Source organism: Hemitrygon akajei, chromosome 10 (assembly GCF_048418815.1).
Source record: "Hemitrygon akajei chromosome 10, sHemAka1.3, whole genome shotgun sequence".
Lineage (NCBI taxonomy): Eukaryota > Metazoa > Chordata > Chondrichthyes > Myliobatiformes > Dasyatidae > Hemitrygon > Hemitrygon akajei.
This window is the reverse complement of record NC_133133.1, coordinates 132,765,145-132,773,350: the sequence shown is the minus strand read 5'-3', so window position 1 is coordinate 132,773,350 and position 8,206 is coordinate 132,765,145. Positions and strand designations below refer to the sequence as shown.

Genomic DNA, 8,206 nt, shown 5'->3' with positions numbered 1-8,206 from the left:
TGATTTCCACAATTTCTCCAGCAAACAGTAAAATCTGAAATCTGAAAGCCATTGCTCGGTTCCAGTTGCTATCCAGTGGGACGGAAGTTAGGACCATTTGCCCCACTAAGGGGAGCAGCAGTCCTTTGTCTGATATATCTCCAAATGGTAGAAGGACCCCCAAGCTAGATGCTACTGTCTCTGTGTCTGACTTTGCAGTAAGAAAGCACTGAACACGGCCAGGGAGCAAGATGGAAAGTATTGCATTGTTTGGTGAGTTTTGAGGCTCACCCTTTGAGTTTACCCACCAATAGCCGAACACCCGTTGGTGGGCATAGAGGCAATGGGTGTCTCTGCAGCTTGACCAGCTCCCCAGCAGATGTGACTGGCAGCATAATGATGTGTGGAACAACAGGGATGTAGTGGCATCTGCACTGCCTTGGAATGTCCCATTTTGTATTGTACCATAAGCATGGGGGTTGAACTGTTTGAAAGCAACCCACGTTATCAAGTGATTAGAAACAGTACTGCAATGTTTACTTGTCAATGCTGCGGTCACAATGGTAGTGTGTGTTCTCAGAACTCTGCTTTTAAGGATTACCCTGTTCTACGGAAGTCTCACAGTTTTGGATTTTGGAAACAAGAATTTGGCTGGTTTTCTCAAACAAAAATCACTTCTATGTGTACGAATATAGAATAAAAATCACCACCTGTAAAGTACAACCTCACTCTCAGCAATTCGAAAAATGCCTGCTTCTTTTTAAAAGAATGCTCTTCTGCAAATAGTTTGAGCACCACAGGGAATGGGTGTAACTAGTACTGACTGGGAGCTCTGCTTGTGTATCAGGATATCCTGTACTGAATGTCAGATTTCCTGCTCCCCACTCTGCCTATGTTTGATCACTCCCAATGACCAGTACTTGTGTGACACCACAGAAGTTTTACATCTTCCAACCCTTCCCAAAGTTATCCACTCAATGTTACCATGTATGCTGGCAGTGCTACTGGTAGTCCAGTAACCCAGATTCTGGGCTAACAAGGAGACTGAAGTTCAAATCCCATTAAGGCACTGCTCAAACATAGAAGTAGGTAATAATCTGAAATTAACAAATAAAGCTTGTCTTAATAAAATTGTCCAACAGATTGTTTACACAGAAGCAATCTGTTTCACTGATAACTTCTGGGAAAAAAAAACTCTGTTTTATTGTTCAACGCACACTAAATGCTGAAGGAATTAAGCAGGTCAGGCAGCATCTATGGAGGAAAATGAACAGTTGACTTTTTGGCCTAAGACCCTCAATCAGGACTAGAGATAAACCAGAATAAAAGAGTGGGGGAAGGGGGAGGAGCAGGAGCTGGCCAGAATTGGTGAATCCAGGTGAAAGGCGAAAGGCAGGAGGGTGGGTCTTTTGAGTGCTTATTTATAATGTTTTAAAAAAAATATATAAGGTGTAATATTGCAGTTTCATATGTGACTTTTCTCCGTTAATTTATATTCAGTTTAGTTGACTTCTTACTGCCCTTTGAAATGGCCTAGCAAGCCCCCCCTCCCACCCCCAAGATAATGGGCAAAGGTTCTTGCCGGTAAAGCCCAGATCCCCAACTTCTGAACATATCCAATCACCTTCAGAAGGGAGTGAGAGAGATGAGATTCAAAGTTCACCTTATCGTTAAGACACTAGGATACCGCTTGGTCTCTCTTAACAATAAGATCAGCTGATGTTGACAGAATCACCACAGTAGGATTAAAATGGCCCCCAGAGTAAAAAATGTGAACGGTAGACATGTGATGTCCTTATAAGGAATAATTTGGAAATTAATTGGGGTATTGTGTACGGTTTTGGTTGCCCTGTATAAGAAAGGCATAATTAAATTGGAGAGAGTGCAGAGAAGATTTACATGGATGCTTCCAGACACAAAAGCCTGAAAGCAAATACTATGAGGCTCAGGGACAGCTTCTACCCTATAACACTATTGAACGGTCCCTAGTATATGATAAGATTGATTCTTGACCTCACAGTCTACCTTGCTGTGACCTTGCATCTTGTTATCTATTTTCTCTGTCACTGTAACATTTTGTTCTGCATTCTGTTGTACAGCCTCAACACAAGTGTAGTGAAATTATCTGTACTGGTTGGCATACAAAACAAAGCTGTTCACTGTACCTTGGTACAAGTGACAATAATAAACCAATTTTACCAGTTTAAAAAGAACTGATGAAGCTGTGCTGAAGTATTTTTGAATGTGCATTAAGTGGCACTTGAAATGGTCTGGTTATCTGCTGAGAAAATTCTTACAGGCAAGGCCTATGGCTGACAGAGTTTGTAACTGTGAGAGTCAATTTGACTGAAACATGTAAGATCCCAAGAGGTCCTGTTGGTGTAGATGTAGAGAAGAATTATTCTTATAGCAGAAATTTGCTGACGTCATTGCTTAAAGACCTTAAGACTTCGGAGCAGAATTAGGCCATTTGGCCCATTGAGTCTGCTCTGTCAATTCATCACTATAGGTCACAGTTTCTCTTTGATGTGACAGACAATTCCCCTTTCTGCAGTGGTGGTGAAAGAGTACCTTCGCTCTGTCAGAATCTTTTTTTTTATTTTTAGAGATAAAGTGCAGAACAGGCCCTTTTGGCTCTGAAAACCACATCATCCAGCAACCCACCTATTGAATCCTAATCACAGGATGATTCACAATGACCAATTCACCTACTAACTGGTACATGGGATGAAACCGGAGCACCCAGAGGAAACCCACTTGTTCATGGGGAGAACAGACAAACTTCTTACAGATGGTGTTGGAATTGAACTCTGAACTCTGATGCCCCTGGGCTGTAATTGTGGTAATATGCTACCATGGCGCCCTTCTTCATGAGGTCCTGACCAGTCAAATCCGGACACGGTATAGCATGGCGCAGTGCACAACCATCATAAACGGGAATTGTATGGGTAACACCTTCACCAAAGTCCATAACAATACCAGAGGCACACGGGGCCGTAAAGATTGCACAGCTTAGATGGCCACGTACATGGCTGGTGTGTTGCAAGTCTCAAACATGATCTGTGTCATCTTTTCTCCATTGATTTTAAGGTTCAGTGAAGCTTCTGTGAGCAGTACTGGGTGTTTATCTATAGCTACACGAGCTTATTATAGAATCTGTGATGCCACATTGTCTCCATGTCATCCCAGCTGGTGACAATGCCAAGCTCAAGGGGTATTTCAAAGTAAGAACATCCCGTTTGCTCTGAGCCCCATCACTTACATAGCTGTACTTTTGGCCCAAACCAACCATAACACACTGATATCTTGGGCATCCAAAAGTGGAGGGGAAAACAGCACGGGGAGCATCATCTCCAACAAAACCAAGCTTACACATTGTCAATGACAAGTGCAACAATCTCATCATCTGCCATTTTACTTTTTAGTTGTTTTCAGATCAATCTCTCCCTAAACCTGTCCTTTCCCAAGAGCTGCCGGAGTAATCCCTGAAAAAATAAGGGGTCACCATTTGAGGAAGAGCTGATGCTTTCAGAAAATCATGAGATTTTGAAAATCCCTACTGCAGATGATGGAGGCAGAATCTTGAAGAACTTTTAAGACAGAGGCAGACAAATTCTTGATAAGTTAGAGAGAAGATGATAAGATGAAGGGTCTCAACCTGAAATGTCCATTGTCCATTTCCCTCCATAGACGCATTGAGTACCTCCAGCATCTTGTGTGTTCAATGCATCTGGGTACACATTGCAGGCATTTTATAGCTCTATGAAGCACAATCACTTTCTTCACCACTCTAACCCTAATTGCTAACTATAACCCAACAACCTCTAAAATTCCCAAAGTCTGATATAACGTAAATCTCAATACCCCACCCCTAACACTCCAAACCCCTGAATGCTAAGTGCAAAGTAATCCAAGGCAACTCCCTATCTCGCACCCCCTACACAAGGTACTCAAGCCCCATTGCACCCCTCACCATGATGGAACCATCCCCCCACCCTAAGGCCCCCGTCTCAACACACCCCCACAGCCTCAACAATATCTGCACCCTCATTAACTGTTCACCCAATTGGCTACGCTCATGATCAGGACTGCATCACTGCGAGTCCAGAGCTCAAAAGATAATACACGTTTCTTACAAACAAACTCACCATCCAGTGAACATTTAAGGTAAGTAAAAATACTCATAAACCATCAAAGAAGGCATAACTTACCATGTTCTTCCAAGCCAGTCCCACTAATGCATGAGTGTCAGTGAAGGAACCATCGATAACTTCTTAAGAGGCAGGATAATTAGCTTGAAATCTCCAGTACAATCCAAGTCTGGAGTGGATAAAGGCAAGTGGAATTAGACTAAGAGAATGAAGCCAGATCAAAGCGCCCATTTCCAGTGAGACTAATCATCTCAGGTGATGAGAATAACGATCACAAGAGGCAATTGCCCTGCTGACCCTGACCTTTTCTCAGTCAGTGAGTACTCTATGCATGTCCTGATGTAGGCTTTGACCCAAAACTGTGACAATTCCTTTCCCTCCATAGACATTCTTCAGCCGCTGAGTTCTTCCCGCAGATTGTTTATGGCTCAAGACTCCGTGCATTGCTTACTATCAAATGCCCTCAGCACCTCTGTCAGTGGGGAGGGCTTAGCCAAGAGAAGAGGGGATCCACTAGAATTGGGTATATCTGGAGTGGACTCATCAGGGATGAGGAAATCCCAGAGAATAAAGTCAGCAGATAGAATGCATTTATAACTGATTGAACTGATAACTGCATATGCCTCTGAAAATAATTAGTGAATTGAGTCAGTTTATGTAGGAAAATAGTTATATGGGTTTATTGACTATTTTTAATAATCAGTGTGGTGTATATGAGGGTAGCTTACCTTTCAGGACAGAGTATGCTATTGTAACACCTGTGTAGCACCGGTCTCATCACATGTGACTGGTTGTCGCACTCTTTTTGAGAAAATCAAATTACACTAGGTGCTAGTAGGCCATCAGAAGATTCTGGTATCGGAAGGAGGCAGTGAAAAGAAACCACACACTTCTGGAAATAAGGTTTTTTTAATAAGAAAAAACAATATGTACAAAATACATACATGAGCGAGAACAATTCAAAATTCCAACATTCTGTTTAGATCCCAAATCGTATATATCAAACCACAACAAATTCCTTTTTAATCAGAATCAGTGAGATTCTGTTATTATTCTAATCTCTCTAGCTAATTAAATCTAGTGTTATTCCCTTTTTAAAAGTTTACAGACTAAACTTTCCTTTTTACCTATCCCTAGTTATTTAGAAAACCAAATATAATTCCAATTCTTAAGTATTATAGTTAGCTTCAGAATATCTGCAAACTTAAATTCAAATTCAAAATTCTATATACACAGTTTAACTCCTTTCATGACAATTCTCCAACATCGCAATTCTTAAACAAAGTAAATCTTATTCAATAACTTATCAAAGTCTTTGCAAAAATAATCAGTTCTTGCAGAAAATCAAATTTCGGATTCTTCGAATGAAGATAACTTATACATCCAACTGTATCAAATTCTCTGCATCATTACACATTTTGTTCATTGTGCGTGGCTCGCCATCTTTTCTCTTGGTTCATTGCGTGAAATAGTTGATCATCCATGGAAAGTCAGTTCACAAACTTGTACAAAACTCGATCAAATGCCTTGGAATAATTTTGCAGAACTAATTCCTGACTACATGGTAGGGATTTTGGACACTGATCTCTGCCGATATTGTCTCGTTAAAGCTGCTGCATGTTATAGCTGTAGCTTCAATAAATCTTTTATCGTTATTGTCTCTCCTCCAGGGGTTTCTTTCAAGTTAGTAGGGTAAAGATACTCACTACTTAACAGTTCATGTCTTCAGCTTCTAATCATTGCTGCATTTCTCTCCTTGTCCACCCTGTGTCCAGCCACACCTTGCCCTCGCATAGCAATTTTTTCCAAATTCTCTTTAAAAAAAATCTATCAATTTCCGCTTTAAATATAAATAATTACTTGGCCTCCCAATTTCCGCTTTAAATATAAATAATTACTTGGCCTCCACAGCCATCTGGCAATGCCTTTTCTATCTCCCATTGTAATTTGTAGCCCATGTCCTGGTTACTGTTTGGAGGCCCACATATAACTCCCATCAGGGTCTTCTTGCCCTTGCACTTTATTGATTCCACCCACAGGAATGCTACATTTTCTGATCCTTCATCACTTCTCTCTAAGGGTTTGATTTCAGTTTTTACCAACAAAGCCACCCTCTCTGCCTCCCTGTCAGTCCTTTTGTTACAAGATATATCCTTGGATGTTAAGCTCTCAGCTGTGGTATTCTTTCAACCCCTATATCTCTCACTATATAACTCTTATTGACATTTTTGAATTCATGCTTGGAAACAATAAACTGCTCCCCAGGTTGTTGAGAAATATACTTTCAGAGATCATCTCTGTTGCCACAGATCTTTTGCAGCTGCTCAGCTTTGATGCATTTTTCTCCAGTGAGATCTTCATGACTTCCCAGGTCTACCACATCACCAGCTGTCACCTGAAGGGCCTTCACCACTGCTTACCCTTGGCTCTGCTGTGTTGTGTTGGGCCGCTGCAGGGTGTGCTGCACTGCCACAGGCCACTGTGAGACTGGTGGTGGTTATTGCTGTGCCTATCCAGTCCGCTTCCTGGAGCTGCCCTGCCAAAGAGCCAAGGTAGAGTGTTGACCCCAGCACAGCTACACTGGTCCCCCAGTGGGACAGCAAGTCCAGCCAAGAGATGCAGGACTCCTGGATGTCAGCTAGCCACACCTCGTGCTCTGCTGTGTTTATCCCCACTTTGATGCGCAGCCTCTCCTTCCCTCTCATCGCCGCGGAGTCGCAGGTGACCGTAGCCAGCTGGACCTGTGTCATTGACCACCCAGGCGGGGATGGCTGGTCCGTGTTGGGAGGACACCCAGAAGGATGATGGTGATGGGTGACCCTGTGTCATCTGAGGGCATCTGATGCCCTGCCCCGCGCAGTCCACGTATAAGCCTTGCTCTTCACCCAAACGGCCCACCTGGAGGGGCGGCAATGGAGGGATTGTGTGGTGCTGCCTGCTCATCGTTTCCCGATGGCCTCGCTGGGCTGTGGCATGGTGCTGGTGCAGCGTAGTCCCAGGCCAAATGGCCTGCCCCATCGCATCAGTAGCAGAGATCGTTTATTGGACTGTGACGGGGTGGGTGCGGTGCTGGTCACACCTGTCTCACGGGCTCCTCCTTGTCAGTTTCCTCATCTGCCTTGGTGACCCAGCCCAGGCTCACGGCATGCGGTGTGATGCTGGAACGCCTGGGTGGGGGGGGGGGAGCTAAAATTACTTCTGCCCTCTCTGCCTCTGCCAGCAATGATGGTGACGTCAGGTGAACAAGCTGCCGAAGGCACTCTTATGTCAGCGCTTTTATGAAGGCATGGAAGGCAAGCTCTTCCTGGGCTGCGGGAGGGAACTGGGGGGGGGGGGGGGGGAGGGTGGCCATGCTGAGCACAGTGGCAGAGATCTGCTGCGAGTGACCCCAGGCTTTCTCCCACATGGTGCCACCTGATGCACAGTTTTTCCCTCACTGCTTCTGCCAACACCCTCCACTCAGAACGCTGCTACGAGGGCCCCGCAGTCATGCTGCTCAGCTGGTGTTAGGTTGAGGATGGCCTGCAGGGCATACCCGTCCAGTGCCAGGGCAAGGTGCACCGCTGTCTTGGTGGGACTCCGCCAGTTGTGCGGTGCGGAAGGATTGACTTGTGCCAGATAAGGCTCCAGGCGGCTGGAACCGTCTTATCTGGGAAGCTTCAGGCTGGTTCATGTGGCGCTAACCATCGAGGCCTATTGGCCTTCCTCTTGCTCCGGCGATGTCTGCAATGGTACCCATCCTCCAATGCTACAGTGTCTTGGGTTCCCTGGTGCAGGTTTCAACGGACGTGTGTGATGCACTCCGCTGTGTCCCCCAGGTTGGTGAGTCTGGGTACGCTCGCTCTGCAGTGGCTCCCTAGCAAGGCATGATGCTCGGTTCTTATGTCCTCCCTCCAGGTCTCGTCTTCATGAGCCCAGCCCAGGGGTGAGGGGGAGGCATATGACTCAGTCCCCCGACTTTTCTCCCCCAGGACTTAAGGTGCTCTATCCGACATCGTAGCTCTTCAATCTAGTTGTCAATTTTGGATCCCTCTCCTGACACCAATGTGGCGAACACTTGGTTCATAATGACAGAT

At 44.8% G+C, this 8,206-nt stretch overlaps 1 pseudogene; it reads right to left on the bottom strand.

The window, feature by feature from the left end:
* Positions 1–2,489: 2,489 nt before the first annotated feature.
* Positions 2,490–3,392, bottom strand: LOC140734687 (actin, cytoplasmic 1-like; annotated as a pseudogene).
* Between the last annotated feature and the right edge of the window lie 4,814 nt (positions 3,393–8,206).